Genomic DNA, 20,719 nt, shown 5'->3' with positions numbered 1-20,719 from the left:
ATCTGTCAGGTCTGTATCTGTCAGGACTGTTTCTGTCAGGTCTGTTTCTGTATCTGTCAGGTCTGTATCTGTCAGGTCTGTATCTGTCAGGTCTGTATCTGTCAGGTCTGTATCTGTCAGGTCTGTATCTGTCAGGTCTGTTTCTGTCAGGTCTGTATCTGTCAGGTCTGTTTCTGTCAGGTCTGTTTCTGTATCTGTCAGGTCTGTATCTGTCAGGTCTGTATCTGTCAGGTCTGTATCTGTCAGGTCTGTATCTGTCAGGTCTGTATCTGTCAGGTCTGTATCTGTCAGGTCTGTATCTGTCAGGCCTGTATCTGTCAGGTCTGTATCTGTATCTGTCAGGTCTGTTTCTGTCAGGTCTGTATCTGTCAGGTCTGTTTCTGTCAGGTCTGTTTCTGTCAGGCCTGTATCTGTCAGGTCTTTCTGTCAGGTCTGTATCTGTCAGGTCTGTATCTGTCAGGTCTGTATCTGTATCTGTCAGGTCTGTATCTGTCAGGTCTGTTTCTGTCAGGTCTGTATCTGTCAGGTCTGTATCTGTATCTGTCAGGTCTGTATCTGTCAGGTCTGTATCTGTCAGGTCTGTATCTGTCAGGCCTGTATCTGTCAGGTCTGTTTCTGTCAGGCCTGTATCTGTCAGGTCTGTTTCTGTCAGGTCTGTATCTGTCAGGTCTGTATCTGTCAGGTCTGTTTCTGTATCTGTCAGGTCTGTATCTGTCAGGCCTGTATCTGTCAGGTCTGTTTCTGTCAGGCCTGTATCTGTCAGGTCTGTTTCTGTCAGGTCTGTATCTGTCAGGTCTGTATCTGTATCTGTCAGGTCTGTATCTGTCAGGCCTGTATCTGTCAGGTCTTTATCTGTCAGGTCTGTATCTGTCAGGTCTGTATCTGTCAGGACTGTATCTGTCAGGTCTGTTTCTGTCAGGTCTGTTTCTGTATCTGTCAGGTCTGTATCTGTCAGGCCTGTATCTGTCAGGTCTGTTTCTGTCAGGTCTGTATCTGTCAGGTCTGTATCTGTCAGGCCTGTATCTGTCAGGTCTGTATCTGTCAGGTCTGTATCTGTCAGGTCTGTATCTGTCAGGTCTGTATCTGTCAGGTCTGTATCTGTCAGGCCTGTATCTGTCAGGTCTGTATCTGTCAGGTCTGTTTCTGTCAGGTCTGTATCTGTCAGGTCTGTATCTGTCATGTCTGTATCTGTATCTGTCAGGTCTGTATCTGTCAGGTCTGTATCTGTCAGGTCTGTATCTGTCAGGCCTGTATCTGTCAGGTCTGTATCTGTCAGGTCTGTTTCTCTATCTGTCAGGTCTGTATCTGTCAGGTCTGTTTCTGTCAGGTCTGTTTCTGTCAGGTCTGTTTCTGTCAGGTCTGTATCTGTATCTGTCAGATCTGTCAGGTCTGTTTCTGTCAGGTCTGTTTCTGTCAGGTCTGTTTCTGTCAGGTCTGTTTCTGTCAGGTCTGTATCTGTATCTGTCAGGTCTGTATCTGTCAGGTCTGTATCTGTCAGGTCTGTTTCTGTATCTGTCAGGTCTGTATCTGTCAGGTCTGTATCTGTCAGGTCTGTTTCTGTCAGGTCTGTATCTGTCAGGTCTGTTTCTGTCAGGCCTGTATCTGTCAGGTCTGTTTCTGTCAGGCCTGTATCTGTCAGGTCTGTTTCTGTCAGGTCTGTATCTGTCAGGTCTGTATGTGTATCTTTCAGGTCTGTATCTGTCAGGTCTGTATCTGTCAGGTCTGTATCTGTCAGGCCTGTATCTGTCAGGTCTGTTTCTGTCAGGCCTGTATCTGTCAGGTCTGTTTCTGTCAGGTCTGTATCTGTCAGGTCTGTATCTGTATCTGTCAGGTCTGTATCTGTCAGGTCTGTATCTGTCAGGTCTGTATCTGTCAGGTCTGTATCTGTCAAGCCTGTATCTGTCAGGTCTGTATCTGTCAGGTCTGTATCTGTCAGGTCTGTTTCTGTCAGGTCTGTGTCTGTATCTGTCAGGTCTGTATCTGTCAGGTCTGTATCTGTCAGGTCTGTATCTGTCAGGCCTGTACCTGTCAGGTCTGTTTCTGTCAGGCCTGTATCTATCAGGTCTGTTTCTGTCAGGTCTGTATCTGTCAGGCCTGTATCTGTCAGGTCTGTATCTGTCAGGTCTGTATCTGTCAGGTCTGTTTCTGTCAGGTCTGTGTCTGTATCTGTCAGGTCTGTATCTGTCAGGTCTGTATCTGTCAGGTCTGTATCTGTCAGGTCTGTATCTGTCAGGTCTGTATCTGTCAGGTCTGTTTCTGTCAGGTCTGTATCTGTCAGGTCTGTATCTGTATCTGTCAGGTCTGTATCTGTCAGGTCTGTATCTGTCAGGTCTGTATCTGTCAGGTCTGTATCTCTCAGGTCTGTTTCTGTCAGGTCTGTTTCTGTATCTGTCAGGTCTGTATCTGTCAGGTCTGTATCTGTCAGGTCTGTATCTGTCAGGTCTGTATCTGTCAGGTCTGTATCTGTCAGGTCTGTATCTGTCAGGACTGTTTCTGTCAGGTCTGTTTCTGTATCTGTCAGGTCTGTATCTGTCAGGCCTGTATCTGTCAGGTCTGTATCTGTCAGGTCTGTATCTGTCAGGTCTGTATCTGTCAGGTCTGTATCTGTCAGGTCTGTATCTGTCAGGTCTGTTTCTGTCAGGTCTGTATCTGTCAGGTCTGTATCTGTCAGGTCTGTATCTGTCAGGTCTGTATCTGTCAGGTCTGTATCTGTCAGGTCTGTATCTGTCAGGCCTGTATCTGTCAGGTCTGTATCTGTCAGGTCTGTATCTGTCAGGTCTGTATCTGTCAGGTCTGTATCTGTCAGGTCTGTATCTGTCAGGTCTGTATCTGTCAGGCCTGTATCTGTCAGGTCTGTATCTGTATCTGTCAGGTCTGTTTCTGTCAGGTCTGTATCTGTCAGGTCTGTTTCTGTCAGGTCTGTTTCTGTCAGGCCTGTATCTGTATCTGTCAGGTCTGTATCTGTCAGGTCTGTATCTGTCAGGTCTGTTTCTGTATCTGTCAGGTCTGTATCTGTCAGGTCTGTATCTGTCAGGTCTGTTTCTGTATCTGTCAGGACTGTATCTGTCAGGTCTGTATCTGTCAGGTCTGTATCTGTCAGGACTGTTTCTGTCAGGTCTGTTTCTGTATCTGTCAGGTCTGTATCTGTCAGGTCTGTATCTGTCAGGTCTGTATCTGTCAGGTCTGTATCTGTCAGGTCTGTATCTGTCAGGTCTGTATCTGTCAGGTCTGTTTCTGTCAGGTCTGTATCTGTCAGGTCTGTATCTGTCAGGTCTGTATCTGTCAGGCCTGTATCTGTCAGGTCTGTATCTGTCAGGTCTGTATCTGTCAGGTCTGTATCTGTCAGGTCTGTATCTGTCAGGTCTGTATCTGTCAGGTCTGTATCTGTCAGGCCTGTATCTGTCAGGTCTGTATCTGTATCTGTCAGGTCTGTTTCTGTCAGGTCTGTATCTGTCAGGTCTGTTTCTGTCAGGTCTGTTTCTGTCAGGTCTGTTTCTGTCAGGCCTGTATCTGTCAGGTCTTTCTGTCAGGTCTGTATCTGTCAGGTCTGTATCTGTCAGGTCTGTATCTGTATCTGTCAGGTCTGTATCTGTCAGGTCTGTTTCTGTCAGGTCTGTATCTGTCAGGTCTGTATCTGTATCTGTCAGGTCTGTATCTGTCAGGTCTGTATCTGTCAGGTCTGTATCTGTCAGGCCTGTATCTGTCAGGTCTGTTTCTGTCAGGCCTGTATCTGTCAGGTCTGTTTCTGTCAGGTCTGTATCTGTCAGGTCTGTATCTGTCAGGTCTGTTTCTGTATCTGTCAGGTCTGTATCTGTCAGGCCTGTATCTGTCAGGTCTGTTTCTGTCAGGCCTGTATCTATCAGGTCTGTTTCTGTCAGGTCTGTATCTGTCAGGCCTGTATCTGTCAGGTCTGTATCTGTCAGGTCTGTATCTGTCAGGTCTGTTTCTGTCAGGTCTGTGTCTGTATCTGTCAGGTCTGTATCTGTCAGGTCTGTATCTGTCAGGTCTGTATCTGTCAGGCCTGTATCTGTCAGGTCTGTTTCTGTCAGGCCTGTATCTATCAGGTCTGCTTCTGTCAGGTCTGTATCTGTCAGGTCTGTATCTGTATCTGTCAGGTCTGTATCTGTCAGGTCTGTATCTGTCAGGCCTGTATCTGTCAGGTCTTTATCTGTCAGGTCTGTATCTGTCAGGTCTGTATCTGTCAGGACTGTATCTGTCAGGTCTGTTTCTGTCAGGTCTGTTTCTGTATCTGTCAGGTCTGTATCTGTCAGGCCTGTATCTGTCAGGTCTGTTTCTGTCAGGCCTGTTTCTGTCAGGCCTGTATCTGTGAGGTCTTTATCTGTCAGGTCTGTATCTGTCAGGTCTGTATCTGTCAGGTCTGTATCTGTCAGGTCTGTATCTGTCAGGTCTGTTTCTGTCAGGTCTGTATCTGTCAGGTCTGTATCTGTATCTGTCAGGTCTGTATCTGTCAGGTCTGTATCTGTCAGGTCTGTATCTGTCAGGTCTGTATCTGTCAGGTCTGTTTCTGTCAGGTCTGTTTCTGTATCTGTCAGGTCTGTATCTGTCAGGTCTGTATCTGTCAGGTCTGTATCTGTCAGGTCTGTATCTGTCAGGTCTGTATCTGTCAGGTCTGTATCTGTCAGGACTGTTTCTGTCAGGTCTGTTTCTGTATCTGTCAGGTCTGTATCTGTCAGGCCTGTATCTGTCAGGTCTGTATCTGTCAGGTCTGTATCTGTCAGGTCTGTATCTGTCAGGTCTGTATCTGTCAGGTCTGTATCTGTCAGGTCTGTTTCTGTCAGGTCTGTATCTGTCAGGTCTGTATCTGTCAGGTCTGTATCTGTCAGGTCTGTATCTGTCAGGCCTGTATCTGTCAGGTCTGTATCTGTCAGGTCTGTATCTGTCAGGTCTGTATCTGTCAGGTCTGTATCTGTCAGGTCTGTATCTGTCAGGTCTGTATCTGTCAGGCCTGTATCTGTCAGGTCTGTATCTGTATCTGTCAGGTCTGTTTCTGTCAGGTCTGTATCTGTCAGGTCTGTTTCTGTCAGGTCTGTTTCTGTCAGGTCTGTTTCTGTCAGGCCTGTATCTGTATCTGTCAGGTCTGTATCTGTCAGGTCTGTATCTGTCAGGTCTGTTTCTGTATCTGTCAGGTCTGTATCTGTCAGGTCTGTATCTGTCAGGTCTGTTTCTGTATCTGTCAGGACTGTATCTGTCAGGTCTGTATCTGTCAGGTCTGTATCTGTCAGGTCTGTTTCTGTCAGGTCTGTTTCTGTATCTGTCAGGTCTGTATCTGTCAGGTCTGTATCTGTCAGGTCTGTATCTGTCAGGTCTGTATCTGTCAGGTCTGTATCTGTCAGGTCTGTATCTGTCAGGTCTGTATCTGTCAGGACTGTTTCTGTCAGGTCTGTTTCTGTATCTGTCAGGTCTGTATCTGTCAGGTCTGTATCTGTCAGGTCTGTATCTGTCAGGTCTGTTTCTGTCAGGTCTGTATCTGTCAGGTCTGTATCTGTCAGGTCTGTATCTGTCAGGCCTGTATCTGTCAGGTCTGTATCTGTCAGGTCTGTATCTGTCAGGTCTGTATCTGTCAGGTCTGTATCTGTCAGGTCTGTATCTGTCAGGCCTGTATCTGTCAGGTCTGTATCTGTATCTGTCAGGTCTGTTTCTGTCAGGTCTGTATCTGTCAGGTCTGTTTCTGTCAGGTCTGTTTCTGTCAGGCCTGTATCTGTCAGGTCTTTCTGTCAGGTCTGTATCTGTCAGGTCTGTATCTGTCAGGTCTGTATCTGTATCTGTCAGGTCTGTATCTGTCAGGTCTGTTTCTGTCAGGTCTGTATCTGTCAGGTCTGTATCTGTATCTGTCAGGTCTGTATCTGTCAGGTCTGTATCTGTCAGGTCTGTATCTGTCAGGCCTGTATCTGTCAGGTCTGTTTCTGTCAGGCCTGTATCTGTCAGGTCTGTTTCTGTCAGGTCTGTATCTGTCAGGTCTGTATCTGTCAGGTCTGTTTCTGTATCTGTCAGGTCTGTATCTGTCAGGCCTGTATCTGTCAGGTCTGTTTCTGTCAGGCCTGTATCTGTCAGGTCTGTTTCTGTCAGGTCTGTATCTGTCAGGTCTGTATCTGTATCTGTCAGGTCTGTATCTGTCAGGCCTGTATCTGTCAGGTCTTTATCTGTCAGGTCTGTATCTGTCAGGTCTGTATCTGTCAGGACTGTATCTGTCAGGTCTGTTTCTGTCAGGTCTGTTTCTGTATCTGTCAGGTCTGTATCTGTCAGGCCTGTATCTGTCAGGTCTGTTTCTGTCAGGTCTGTATCTGTCAGGTCTGTATCTGTCAGGCCTGTATCTGTCAGGTCTGTATCTGTCAGGTCTGTATCTGTCAGGTCTGTATCTGTCAGGTCTGTATCTGTCAGGTCTGTATCTGTCAGGCCTGTATCTGTCAGGTCTGTATCTGTCAGGTCTGTTTCTGTCAGGTCTGTATCTGTCAGGTCTGTATCTGTCATGTCTGTATCTGTATCTGTCAGGTCTGTATCTGTCAGGTCTGTATCTGTCAGGTCTGTATCTGTCAGGACTGTTTCTGTCATGTCTGTATCTGTCAGGTCTGTATCTGTCAGGTCTGTATCTGTCAGGTCTGTATCTGTCAGGCCTGTATCTGTCAGGTCTGTATCTGTCAGGTCTGTATCTGTATCTGTCAGGTCTGTTTCTGTCAGGTCTGTTTCTGTCAGGTCTGTTTCTGTCAGGTCTGTATCTGTATCTGTCAGATCTGTCAGGTCTGTTTCTGTCAGGTCTGTTTCTGTCAGGTCTGTTTCTGTCAGGTCTGTTTCTGTCAGGTCTGTATCTGTATCTGTCAGGTCTGTATCTGTCAGGTCTGTATCTGTCAGGTCTGTTTCTGTATCTGTCAGGTCTGTATCTGTCAGGTCTGTATCTGTCAGGTCTGTATCTGTCAGGTCTGTATCTGTCAGGTCTGTATCTGTCAGGTCTGTTTCTGTCAGGCCTGTATCTGTCAGGTCTGTTTCTGTCAGGTCTGTATCTGTCAGGTCTGTTTCTGTCAGGTCTGTATCTGTCAGGTCTGTATCTGTCAGGTCTGTATCTGTCAGGCCTGTATCTGTCAGGTCTGTATCTGTCAGGTCTGTATCTGTCAGGTCTGTATCTGTCAGGTCTGTATCTGTCAGGTCTGTATCTGTATCTGTCAGGTCTGTATCTGTCAGGTCTGTATCTGTCAGGTCTGTATCTGTCAGGTCTGTATCTGTCAAGCCTGTATCTGTCAGGTCTGTATCTGTCAGGTCTGTATCTGTCAGGTCTGTTTCTGTCAGGTCTGTGTCTGTATCTGTCAGGTCTGTATCTGTCAGGTCTGTATCTGTCAGGTCTGTATCTGTCAGGCCTGTATCTGTCAGGTCTGTTTCTGTCAGGCCTGTATCTATCAGGTCTGTTTCTGTCAGGTCTGTATCTGTCAGGCCTGTATCTGTCAGGTCTGTATCTGTCAGGTCTGTATCTGTCAGGTCTGTTTCTGTCAGGTCTGTGTCTGTATCTGTCAGGTCTGTATCTGTCAGGTCTGTATCTGTCAGGTCTGTATCTGTCAGGCCTGTATCTGTCAGGTCTGTTTCTGTCAGGCCTGTATCTATCAGGTCTGTTTCTGTCAGGTCTGTATCTGTCAGGTCTGTATCTGTATCTGTCAGGTCTGTATCTGTCAGGTCTGTATCTGTCAGGTCTGTATCTGTCAGGCCTGTATCTGTCAGGCCTGTATCTGTCAGGTCTTTATCTGTCAGGTCTGTATCTGTCAGGTCTGTATCTGTCAGGACTGTATCTGTCAGGTCTGTTTCTGTCAGGTCTGTTTCTGTATCTGTCAGGTCTGTATCTGTCAGGCCTGTATCTGTCAGGTCTGTATCTGTCAGGTCTGTATCTGTCAGGTCTGTATCTGTCAGGTCTGTATCTGTCAGGTCTGTATCTGTCAGGTCTGTATCTGTCAGGTCTGTATCTGTCAGGTCTGTTTCTCTATCTGTCAGGTCTGTATCTGTCAGATCTGTCAGGTCTGTTTCTGTCAGGTCTGTTTCTGTCAGGTCTGTTTCTGTCAGGCCTGTATCTGTCAGGTCTGTATCTGTCAGGTCTGTATCTGTCAGGTCTGTATCTGTCAGGTCTGTATCTGTATCTGTCAGGTCTGTATCTGTCAGGTCTGTATCTGTCAGGTCTGTATCTGTCAGGTCTGTATCTGTCAGGTCTGTATCTGTATCTGTCAGGTCTGTATCTGTCAGGTCTGTATCTGTATCTGTCAGGTCTGTTTCTGTCAGGTCTGTTTCTGTCAGGTCTGTTTCTGTCAGGTCTGTATCTGTCAGGTCTGTATCTGTCAGGTCTGTATCTGTCAGGTCTGTATCTGTCAGGTCTGTTTCTGTCAGGTCTGTATCTGTCAGGTCTGTATCTGTATCTGTCAGGTCTGTATCTGTCAGGTCTGTATCTGTCAGGTCTGTATCTGTCAGGTCTGTATCTGTCAGGTCTGTATCTGTCAGGTCTGTATCTGTCAGGTCTGTATCTGTCAGGTCTGTATCTGTCAGGTCTGTATCTGTATCTGTCAGGTCTGTATCTGTCAGGTCTGTATCTGTCAGGTCTGTATCTGTCAGGACTGTATCTGTCAGGTCTGTATCTGTATCTGTCAGGTCTGTATCTGTCAGGTCTGTATCTGTCAGATCTGTCAGGTCTGTATCTGTCAGGTCTGTATCTGTCACGTCTGTATCTGTCAGGTCTGTATCTGTCAGGTCTGTATCTGTCACGTCTGTATCTGTCACGTCTGTATCTGAATCTGTCAAGTCCATATCATTTAAACTGTTAAATAAGTATAATCCCTGCCTTGTGTGAAAAGAGTGCCAGAGACAACTGTCCTCAACGTGCTGAGTGTCCTGTCCCTGTCTTCCAATCACACCAGGAGGGCCAAGATCAGAGGAGTATCCCAAGCGTGTGTGTGTGTGTGTGTGTGTGTGTGTGTGTGTGTGTGTGTGTGTGTGTGTGTGTGTGTGTGTGTGTGTGTGTGTGTGTGTGTGTCTGTGTGTGTGTGTGTGTGTGTGTGTGTGTGTGTGTGTGTGTGTGTGTGTGTGTGTGTGTGTGTGTGTGTGTGTGTGTGTTTCTTCACACCTCTGACTTCAGGGCAGGTAGTGACACAGACAGGTTTATATTACATTTAGCATGGGGGTATATTTGGACAGGGGGACAGCAGGTTGTAGCCAGGGATAGTATAGAGAGAGGCCTGTGTGTGTCTAGAGACTGTCATTACAGACTGTAGGAATTAGACCGTATTTAGTTATAACTAGAGACTAAACTGTCATTACAGACTGTTGGAATTAGACAGTATTTAGTTATAACTAGAGACTAACGCCAGTCTGACTGTCATTACAGACTGTAGGAATTAGACCGTATTTAGTTATAACTAGAGGCTAAACTGTCATTACAGACTGTTGGAATTAGACAGTATTTAGTTATAACTAGAGACTAACGCCAGTCTGACTGTCATTACAGACTGTAGGAATTAGACCGTATTTAGTTATAACTAGAGACTAACGCCAGTCTGACTGTCATTACAGACAGCTAGTAGATATGATCCATGACTGAGTTTGGTCTGGAATCAACAGGTCTAACAGTGGAATCAGTTGTTGAGATTGGGCTGCTACTGTTTGGGAAAGAGCAACGGTTAATGCCCATGTCCTCTTCGGGAACACAACAATAACTGCCAAACCATATCTGCCTTTTCAATACTGGGTTTCATTCAGATCTCAACCTCTTATGACACTGTATTCATTTACATCTTATAAGAAACTCATTTGTAGTTCCCCTCTCAAATAATGAGAATTATCTGAGAATAAAATATATGTTTCAGAATGATTCACAATATATTTCAACCTGATTTTCATACTTGGTATAAGGGAGGACTCTTACCATGATGTCTGTTGTGTTTCTGTGTTACTGGGCCAAGTCCCCACCTTACTGTGTTACTGGGCCAAGTCCCCACCTTACTGGGCCAAGTCCCCACCTTACTGGGTTACTGGGCCAAGTCCCCACCTTACTGGGCCAAGTCCCCACCTTACTGGGTTACTGGGCCAAGTCCCCACCTTACTGGGTCAAGTCCCCACCTTACTGTGTTACTGGGCCAAGTCCCCACCTTACTGGGTCAAGTCCCCACCTTACTGGGTTACTGGGCCAAGTCCCCACCTTACTGGGTCAAGTCCCCACCTTACTGTGTTACTGGGCCAAGTCCCCACCTTACTGGGTTACTGGGCCAAGTCACCACCTTACTGGGTTACTGGGCCAAGTCCCCACCTTACTGGGTTACTGGGCCAAGTCCCCACCTTACTGGGTTACTGGGTCAAGTCCCCACCTTACTGGGTTACTGGGCCAAGTCCCCACCTTACTGGGTTACTGGGCCAAGTCCCCACCTTACTGGGATACTGGGTTACTGGGTCAAGTCCCCACCTTACTGGGTTACTGGGCCAAGTCACCACCTTACTGGGTTACTGGGCCAAGTCCCCACCTTACTGGGTTACTGGGTCAAGTCCCCACCTTACTGGGTTACTGGGCCAAGTCCCCACCTTACTGGGTTACTGGGCCAAGTCCCCACCTTACTGGGTTACTGGGTCAAGTCCCCACCTTACTGGGTTACTGGGCCAAGTCCCCACCTTACTGGGTTACTGGGCCAAGTCCCCACCTTACTGTGTTACTGGGCCAAGTCCCCACCTTACTGGGTTACTGGGCCAAGTCCCCACCTTACTGGGTCAAGTCCCCACCTTACTGGGTCAAGTCCCCACCTTACTGGGTTACTGGGCCAAGTCCCCACCTTACTGGGTTACTGGGTCAAGTCAACACCTTTTACGTTGAAACTACATCTTTTCTCTCCATCCTAACAGTACCACACACAGAAATCCAGAGAGGAAGACTGAAACAGAAAGTAGAATATGGAAGTACCTACCTTGTCAGTCTACTGTCCCCAGCTCCCTGTGGGACTGAGACCATGTGGCTCCCCTCGTAGCCTCCTTCCTTCTGCGTCTCTCCCTCCTCCCCTGTCCCTCTCTCTCTCTCCAACCCAGTGAGGCCTATGTGGCTGGTTGCTCCTCTCCGCTGTCTCTCTCCTGTCCAGGTCTCAGCAGATGGAATGCCCTTGAATGGACAGGAAACACCAGATCAGCCCACCGCTGGCCACAACAAGACCGTTCCACACCAACACACTGCTGTCTTCCCTCTTCAGTCAGTCAAGGCTTCTCCCAGTCTTCCCTCCTAGAGTTCCTCTCTGATCCTCTCTCCTTGTCTTCCCTCCTAGAGTTCCTCTCTGATCCTCTCTCTCTGTCTTCCCTCCTAGAGTTCCTCTCTGATCCTCTCTCCTTGTCTTCCCTCCTAGAGTTCCTCTCTGATCCTCTCTCCTTGTCTTCCCTCCTAGAGTTCCTCTCTGATCCTCTCTCCTTGTCTTCCCTCCTAGAGTTCCTCTCTGATCCTCTCTCCTTGTCTTCCCTCCTAGAGTTCCTCTCTGATCCTCTCTCCTTGTCTTCCCTCCTAGAGTTCCTCTCTGATCCTCTCTCCTTGTCTTCCCTCCTAGAGTTCCTCTCTGATCCTCTCTCCTTGTCTTCCCTCCTAGAGTTCCTCTCTGATCCTCTCTCCCTTCCAACCAGCTGAACGGCACTGCTACTGATACTGCTGCTAGCCAAGACCAACTCTCCCTCCCTCTATCCCCTCCCTCTGTCCCCCAGGGTTACATTTGGCCCAGGGCTGAGGGCACTCTCTAACGTCAGCTATGGGAGCCCCTGACCCAACTCCCCAGCCTGTTGAGGTGATTGACAGGGCAGCTGGCCAATAAGCTTGACTTTCTGGTCTGTCTGGCATCAAGTGCAGCTCAGTGCTAAATATAGGGGAAGGGTGTCTCTGTTACTGTGGTGTAGGAGGGCAGGGGGCATGACTTCATGTGTGTCCCTAATGGCACCCTATTCCCTATATAGTGCACTACTTTAGACCAGAGCCCTAGGGCACCCTATTCCCTGTATAGTGCACTACTTTAGACCAGAGCCCTACGGAACCCTACTCCCTATATTGTGCACTATTTTAGACAAGAGACCTATGAGCACTAAATTTGGAACAGGGTGCTATTTGGGACTCACATTTGGAGAAGAGCAGCCGTTCAGGTCCTGAAGCCACCAATGACAGGCAGGCGAAGAATGTTAAAGCCACCAATGACGGGAGTGTAATGGAGGGAATGAGAAGACTCCAACGTAGACAACTCCAGGAAGGTTGCTATAGGGAGTGTAACGGAGGGAATGAGAAGACTCCAACGGAGACAACTCCAGGAAGGTTGCTATAGGGAGTGTAACGGAGGGAATGAGAAGACTCCAACGTAGACAACTCCAGGAAGGTTGCTATAGGGAGTGTAACGGAGGGAATGAGAAGACTCCAACGGAGACAACTCCAGGAAGGTTGCTATAGGGAGTGTAACGGAGGGAATGAGAAGACTCCAACGTAGACAACTCCAGGAAGGTTGCTATAGGGAGTGTAACGGAGGGAATGAGAAGACTCCAACGGAGACAACTCCAGGAAGGTTGCTATAGGGAGTGTAACGGAGGGAATGAGAAGACTCCAACGTAGACAACTCCAGGAAGGTTGCTATAGGGAGTGTAACGGAGGGAATGAGAAGACTCCAACGGAGACAACTCCAGGAAGGTTGCTATAGGGAGTGTAATGGAGGGAATGAGAAGACTCCAACGGAGACAACTCCAGGAAGGTTGCTATAGGGAGTGTAACGGAGGGAATGAGAAGACTCCAACGTAGACAACTCCAGGAAGGTTGCTATAGGGAGTGTAATGGAGGGAATGAGAAGACTCCAACGTAGACAACTCCAGGAAGGTTGCTATAGGGAGTGTAACGGAGGGAATGAGAAGACTCCAACGTAGACAACTCCAGGAAGGTTGCTATAGGGAGTGTAACGGAGGGAATGAGAAGACTCCAACGGAGACAACTCCAGGAAGGTTGCTATAGGGAGTGTAACGGAGGGAATGAGAAGACTCCAACGTAGACAACTCCAGGAAGGTTGCTATAGGGAGTGTAACGGAGGGAATGAGAAGACTCCAACGGAGACAACTCCAGGAAGGTTGCTATAGGGAGTGTAACGGAGGGAATGAGAAGACTCCAACGTAGACAACTCCAGGAAGGTTGCTATAGGGAGTGTAACGGAGGGAATGAGAAGTCTCCAACGTAGACAACTCCAGGAAGGTTGCTATAGGGAGTGTAACGGAGGGAATGAGAAGACTCCAATGTAGACAACTCCAGGAAGGTTGCTGTAGGGAGTGTAACGGAGGGAATGAGAAGACTCCAGCGTAGACAACTCCAGGAAGGTTGCTGTAGGGAGTGTAACGGAGGGAATGAGAAGACTCCAACGTAGACAACTCCAGGAAGGTTGCTGTAGGGAGTGTAATGGAGGGAATGAGAAGACTCCAACGTAGACAACTCCAGGAAGGTTGCTATAGGGAGTGTAACGGAGTGAATGAGAAGACTCCAACGGAGACAACTCCAGGAAGGTTGCTATAGGGAGTGTAACGGAGGGAATGAGAAGACTCCAGCGTAGACAACTCCAGGAAGGTTGCTGTAGGGAGTGTAACGGAGGGTATGAGAAGACATCAACGTAGACAACTCCAAGAAGGTTGCTATAGGGAGTGTAACGGAGGGAATGAGAAGACTCCAACGTAGACAACTCCAGGAAGGTTGCTGTAGGGAGTGTAACGGAGGGAATGAGAAGACTCCAACGTAGACAACTCCAGGAAGGTTGCTATAGGGAGTGTAATGGAGGGAATGAGAAGACTCTAACTGAGACAACTCCAGGAAGGTTGCTATAGGGAGTGTAACGGAGGGAATGAGAAGACTCCAACGGAGACAACTCCAGGAAGGTTGCTATAGGGAGTGTAACGGAGGGAATGAGAAGACTCCAAAGTAGACAACTCCAGGAAGGTTGCTATAGGGAGTGTAACGGAGGGAATGAGAAGACTCCAAAGTAGACAACTCCAGGAAGGTTGCTATAGGGAGTGTAACGGAGGGAATGAGAAGACTCCAACGGAGACAACTCCAGGAAGGTTGCTATAGGGAGTGTAACGGAGGGAATGAGAAGACTCCAACGTAGACAACTCCAGGAAGGTTGCTATAGGGAGTGTAACGGAGGGAATGAGAAGACTCCAACGTAGACAACTCCAGGAAGGTTGCTATAGGGAGTGTAACGGAGGGAATGAGAAGACTCCAACGGAGACAACTCCAGGAAGGTTGCTATAGGGAGTGTAACGGAGGGAATGAGAAGACTCCAACGGAGACAACTCCAGGAAGGTTGCTATAGGGAGTGTAACGGAGGGAATGAGAAGACTCCAACGGAGACAACTCCAGGAAGGTTGCTATAGGGAGTGTAACGGAGGGAATGAGAAGACTCCAACGGAGACAACTCCAGGAAGGTTGCTATAGGGAGTGTAACGGAGGGAATGAGAAGACTCCAACGGAGACAACTCCAGGAAGGTTGCTATAGGGAGTGTAACGGAGGGAATGAGAAGACTCCAACGGAGACAACTCCAGGAAGGTTGCTATAGGGAGTGTAACGGAGGGAATGAGAAGACTCCAACGTAGACAACTCCAGGAAGGTTGCTATAGGGAGTGTAACGGAGGGAATGAGAAGACTCCAACGGAGACAACTCCATCAAGGTTGCTAGAGGGAGTGTAACGGAGGGAATGAGAAGACTCCAACGGAGACAACTCCAGGAAGGTTGCTATAGGGAGTGTAACGGAGGGAATGAGAAGACTCCAATGTAGACAACTGCAGGAAGGTTGCTGTAGGGAGTGTAACGGAGGGAATGAGAAGACTCCAACGTAGACAACTCCAGGAAGGTTGCTATAGGGAGTGTAACGGAGGGAATGAGAAGACTCCAACGTAGACAACTCCAGGAAGGTTGCTATATGGAGTGTAACGGAGGGAATGAGAAGACTCCAACGTAGACAACTCCAGGAAGGTTGCTGTAGGGAGTGTAACGGAGGGAATGAGAAGACTCCAATGTAGACAACTCCAGGAAGGTTGCTATAGGGAGTGTAACGGAGGGAATGAGAAGACTCCAACGTAGACAACTCCAGGAAGGTTGCTGTAGGGAGTGTAACGGAGGGAATGAGAAGACTCCAATGTAGACAACTCCAGGAAGGTTGCTATAGGGAGTGTAACGGAGGGAATGAGAAGACTCCAACGGAGACAACTCCAGGAAGGTTGCTATAGGGAGTGTAACGGAGGGAATGAGAAGACTCCAACGTAGACAACTGCAGGAAGGTTGCTGTAGGGAGTGTAACGGAGGGAATGAGAAGACTCCAACGTAGACAACTCCAGGAAGGTTGCTATAGGGAGTGTAACGGAGGGAATGAGAAGACTCCAACGTAGACAACTCCAGGAAGGTTGCTATAGGGAGTGTAACAGAGGGAATGAGAAGACTCCAACGTAGACAACTCCAGGAAGGTTGCTGTAGGGAGTGTAACGGAGGGAATGAGAAGACTCCAACGTAGACAACTCCAGGAAGGTTGCTATAAAGAGTGTAACAGAGGGAATGAGAAGACTCCAACGTAGACAACTCCAGGAAGGTTGCTATAGGGAGTGTAACGGAGGGAATGAGAAGACTCCAACGTAGACAACTCCAGGAAGGTTGCTATAGGGAGTGTAATGGAGGGAATGAGAAGACTCCAATGTAGACAACTCCAGGAAGGTTGCTGTAGGGAGTGTAACGGAGGGAATGAGAAGACTCCAGCGTAGACAACTCCAGGAAGGTTGCTGTAGGGAGTGTAATGGAGGGAATGAGAAGACTCTAACTGAGACAACTCCAGGAAGGTTGCGGTAGGGAGTGTAACGGAGGGAATGAGAAGACTCCAACGTAGACAACTCCAGGAAGGTTGCTGTAGGGAGTGTAACGGAGGGAATGAGAAGACTCCAACGTAGACAACTCCAGGAAGGTTGCTATAGGGAGTGTAACGGAGTGAATGAGAAGACTCCAACGGAGACAACTCCAGGAAGGTTGCTATAGGGAGTGTAACGGAGGGAATGAGAAGACTCCAACGTAGACAACTCCAGCAAAGTTGCTATAGGGAGTGTAACGGAGGGAATGAGAAGACTCCAACGTAGACAACTCCAGGAAGGTTGCTATAGGGAGTGTAACGGAGGGAATGAGAAGACTCCAACATAGACAACTCCAGGAAGGTTGCTGTAGGGAGTGTAACGGAGGGAATGAGAAGACTCCAATGTAGAACAACTCCAGGAAGGTTGCTGTAGGGAGTGTAACGGAGGGAATGAGAAGACTCCAGCGTAGACAACTCCAGGAAGGTTGCTGTAGGGAGTGTAACGGAGGGTATGAGAAGACATCAACGTAGACAACTCCAAGAAGGTTGCTATAGGGAGTGTAACGGAGGGAATGAGAAGACTCCAACGTAGACAACTCCAGGAAGGTTGCTGTAGGGAGTGTAACGGAGGGAATGAGAAGACTCCAACGTAGACAACTCCAGGAAGGTTGCTATAGGGAGTGTAATGGAGGGAATGAGAAGACTCTAACTGAGACAACTCCAGGAAGGTTGCTATAGGGAGTGTAACGGAGGGAATGAGAAGACTCCAACGGAGACAACTCCAGGAAGGTTGCTATAGGGAGTGTAACGGAGGGAATGAGAAGACTCCAAAGTAGACAACTCCAGGAAGGTTGCTATAGGGAGTGTAACGGAGGGAATGAGAAGACTCCAACGGAGACAACTCCAGGAAGGTTGCTATAGGGAGTGTAACGGAGGGAATGAGAAGACTCCAACGTAGACAACTCCAGGAAGGTTGCTATAGGGAGTGTAACGGAGGGAATGAGAAGACTCCAACGTAGACAACTCCAGGAAGGTTGCTGTAGGGAGTGTAACGGAGGGAATGAGAAGACTCTAACTGAGACAACTCCAGGAAGGTTGCGGTAGGGAGTGTAACGGAGGGAATGAGAAGACTCCAACGTAGACAACTCCAGGAAGGTTGCTGTAGGGAGTGTAATGGAGGGAATGAGAAGACTCCAACGTAGACAACTCCAGGAAGGTTGCTATAGGGAGTGTAACGGAGTGAATGAGAAGACTCCAACGGAGACAACTCCAGGAAGGTTGCTATAGGGAGTGTAACGGAGGGAATGAGAAGACTCCAACGTAGACAACTCCAGCAAAGTTGCTATAGGGAGTGTAACGGAGGGAATGAGAAGACTCCAACGTAGACAACTCCAGGAAGGTTGCTATAGGGAGTGTAACGGAGGGAATGAGAAGACTCCAACATAGACAACTCCAGGAAGGTTGCTGTAGGGAGTGTAACGGAGGGAATGAGAAGACTCCAATGTAGAACAACTCCAGGAAGGTTGCTGTAGGGAGTGTAACGGAGGGAATGAGAAGACTCCAGCGTAGACAACTCCAGGAAGGTTGCTGTAGGGAGTGTAACGGAGGGTATGAGAAGACATCAACGTAGACAACTCCAAGAAGGTTGCTATAGGGAGTGTAACGGAGGGAATGAGAAGACTCCAACGTAGACAACTCCAGGAAGGTTGCTGTAGGGAGTGTAACGGAGGGAATGAGAAGACTCCAACGTAGACAACTCCAGGAAGGTTGCTATAGGGAGTGTAATGGAGGGAATGAGAAGACTCTAACTGAGACAACTCCAGGAAGGTTGCTAAAGGGAGTGTAACGGAGGGAATGAGAAGACTCCAACGGAGACAACTCCAGGAAGGTTGCTATAGGGAGTGTAACGGAGGGAATGAGAAGACTCCAAAGTAGACAACTCCAGGAAGGTTGCTATAGGGAGTGTAACGGAGGGAATGAGAAGACTCCAACGGAGACAACTCCAGGAAGGTTGCTATAGGGAGTGTAACGGAGGGAATGAGAAGACTCCAACGTAGACAACTCCAGGAAGGTTGCTATAGGGAGTGTAACGGAGGGAATGAGAAGACTCCAACGTAGACAACTCCAGGAAGGTTGCTATAGGGAGTGTAACGGAGGGAATGAGAAGACTCCAACGGAGACAACTCCAGCAAGGTTGCTAGAGGGAGTGTAACGGAGGGAATGAGAAGACTCCAACGGAGACAACTCCAGGAAGGTTGCTATAGGGAGTGTAACGGAGGGAATGAGAAGACTCCAACGGAGACAACTCCAGCAAGGTTGCTAGAGGGAGTGTAACGGAGGGAATGAGAAGACTCCAACGGAGACAACTCCAGGAAGGTTGCTATAGGGAGTGTAACGGAGGGAATGAGAAGACTCCAATGTAGACAACTGCAGGAAGGTTGCTGTAGGGAGTGTAACGGAGGGAATGAGAAGACTCCAACGTAGACAACTCCAGGAAGGTTGCTATAGGGAGTGTAACGGAGGGAATGAGAAGACTCCAACGTAGACAACTCCAGGAAGGTTGCTATATGGAGTGTAACGGAGGGAATGAGAAGACTCCAACGTAGACAACTCCAGGAAGGTTGCTGTAGGGAGTGTAACGGAGGGAATGAGAAGACTCCAATGTAGACAACTCCAGGAAGGTTGCTATAGGGAGTGTAACGGAGGGAATGAGAAGACTCCAACGGAGACAACTCCAGGAAGGTTGCTAGAGGGAGTGTAACGGAGGGAATGAGAAGACTCCAACGGAGACAACTCCAGGAAGGTTGCTATAGGGAGTGTAACGGAGGGAATGAGAAGACTCCAATGTAGACAACTGCAGGAAGGTTGCTGTAGGGAGTGTAACGGAGGGAATGAGAAGACTCCAACGGAGACAACTCCAGCAAGGTTGCTAGAGGGAGTGTAACGGAGGGAATGAGAAGACTCCAACGGAGACAACTCCAGGAAGGTTGCTATAGGGAGTGTAACGGAGGGAATGAGAAGACTCCAATGTAGACAACTGCAGGAAGGTTGCTGTAGGGAGTGTAACGGAGGGAATGAGAAGACTCCAACGTAGACAACTCCAGGAAGGTTGCTATAGGGAGTGTAACGGAGGGAATGAGAAGACTCCAACGTAGACAACTCCAGGAAGGTTGCTATATGGAGTGTAACGGAGGGAATGAGAAGACTCCAACGTAGACAACTCCAGGAAGGTTGCTGTAGGGAGTGTAACGGAGGGAATGAGAAGACTCCAATGTAGACAACTCCAGGAAGGTTGCTATAGGGAGTGTAACGGAGGGAATGAGAAGACTCCAACGGAGACAACTCCAGGAAGGTTGCTAGAGAGGAGTGTAACGGAGGGAATGAGAAGACTCCAACGGAGACAACTCCAGGAAGGTTGCTATAGGGAGTGTAACGGAGGGAATGAGAAGACTCCAATGTAGACAACTGCAGGAAGGTTGCTGTAGGGAGTGTAACGGAGGGAATGAGAAGACTCCAACGTAGACAACTCCAGGAAGGTTGCTATAGGGAGTGTAACGGAGGGAATGAGAAGACTCCAACGTAGACAACTCCAGGAAGGTTGCTATAGGGAGTGTAACAGAGGGAATGAGAAGACTCCAACGTAGACAACTCCAGGAAGGTTGCTGTAGGGAGTGTAACGGAGGGAATGAGAAGACTCCAACGTAGACAACTCCAGGAAGGTTGCTATAAAGAGTGTAACAGAGGGAATGAGAAGACTCCAATGTAGACAACTCCAGGAAGGTTGCTATAGGGAGTGTAGCGGAGGGAATGAGAGACTCCAATGGAGACAACTCCAGGAAGGTTGCTATAGGGAGTGTAACAGAGGGAATGAGAAGACTCCAACGTAGACAACTCCAGGATGGTTGCTATAGGGAGTGTAACGGAGGAAATGAGAAGACTCCAATGTAGACAACTCCAGGAAGGTTGCTATAGGGAGTGTAACAGAGGGAATGAGAAGACTCCAACGTAGACAACTCCAGGAAGGTTGCTGTGGGGAGTGTAATGGAGGGAATGAGAAGACTCCAACGTAGACAACTACATGAAGGTTGCTATAGGGAGTGTAACGGAGGGAATGAGAAGACTCCAACGTAGACAACTCCAGGAAGGTTGCTATAAAGAGTGTAACAGAGGGAATGAGAAGACTCCAACGTAGACAACTCCAGGAAGGTTGCTATAGGGAGTGTAACGGAGGGAATGAGAAGACTCCAACGTAGACAACTCCAGGAAGGTTGCTGTAGGGAGTGTAACGGAGGGAATGAGAAGACTCCAACGTAGACAACTCCAGGAAGGTTGCTATAGGGAGTGTAACGGAGGGAATGAGAAGACTCCAAAGTAGACAACTCCAGGAAGGTTGCTGTAGGGAGTGTAACGGAGGGAATGAGAAGACTCCAACGTAGACAACTCCAGGAAGGTTGCTGTGGGGAGTGTAACGGAGGGAATGAGAAGACTCCAACGGAGACAACTCCAGGAAGGTTGCTATAGGGAGTGTAACGGAGGGAATGAGAAGACTCCAACGGAGACAACTCCAGGAAGGTTGCTGTAGGGAGTGTAACGGAGGGAATGAGAAGACTCCAACGTAGACAACTCCAGGAAGGTTGCTGTGGGGAGTGTAACGGAGGGAATGAGAAGACTCCAACGTAGACAACTCCAGTAAGGTTGCTATAGGGAGTGTAACGAAGGGAATGAGAAGACTCCAACGGAGACAACTCCAGGAAGGTTGCTATATGGAGTGTAACGGAGGGAATGAGAAGACTCCAACGTAAACAACTCCAGGAAGGTTGCTATAGGGAGTGTAACGGAGGGAATGAGAAGACTCCAACGTAGACAACTCCAGGAAGG

General features: G+C 48.3%; 1 protein-coding gene across 5 annotated transcripts in view; it reads right to left on the bottom strand.

Moving 5' to 3' along the window:
• The window catches only part of LOC135526808 (gap junction alpha-3 protein-like), a 70,375-nt gene that overhangs the window by 15,050 nt on the left and 34,606 nt on the right, over positions 1-20,719 (bottom strand). For 3 of the 5 annotated variants that reach the window (XM_064955474.1, XM_064955479.1, XM_064955477.1), the window contains exon 1: positions 10,932-11,630. The gene's annotated coding sequence lies outside the window, so the exon portion shown is untranslated. Of the gene's footprint in view, positions 1-10,931; positions 11,631-12,108; positions 12,248-20,719 lie in introns of those variants that run through there. The other 2 variants (XM_064955475.1, XM_064955476.1) reach the window with 2 other exon arrangements.

Source organism: Oncorhynchus masou, chromosome 32 (genome assembly GCF_036934945.1).
Source record: "Oncorhynchus masou masou isolate Uvic2021 chromosome 32, UVic_Omas_1.1, whole genome shotgun sequence".
NCBI classification, from domain to species: Eukaryota; Metazoa; Chordata; class Actinopteri; order Salmoniformes; family Salmonidae; genus Oncorhynchus; species Oncorhynchus masou.
Note: the sequence above shows the minus strand (reverse complement) of the source record. Positions and strands in the feature narration are given on the sequence as shown.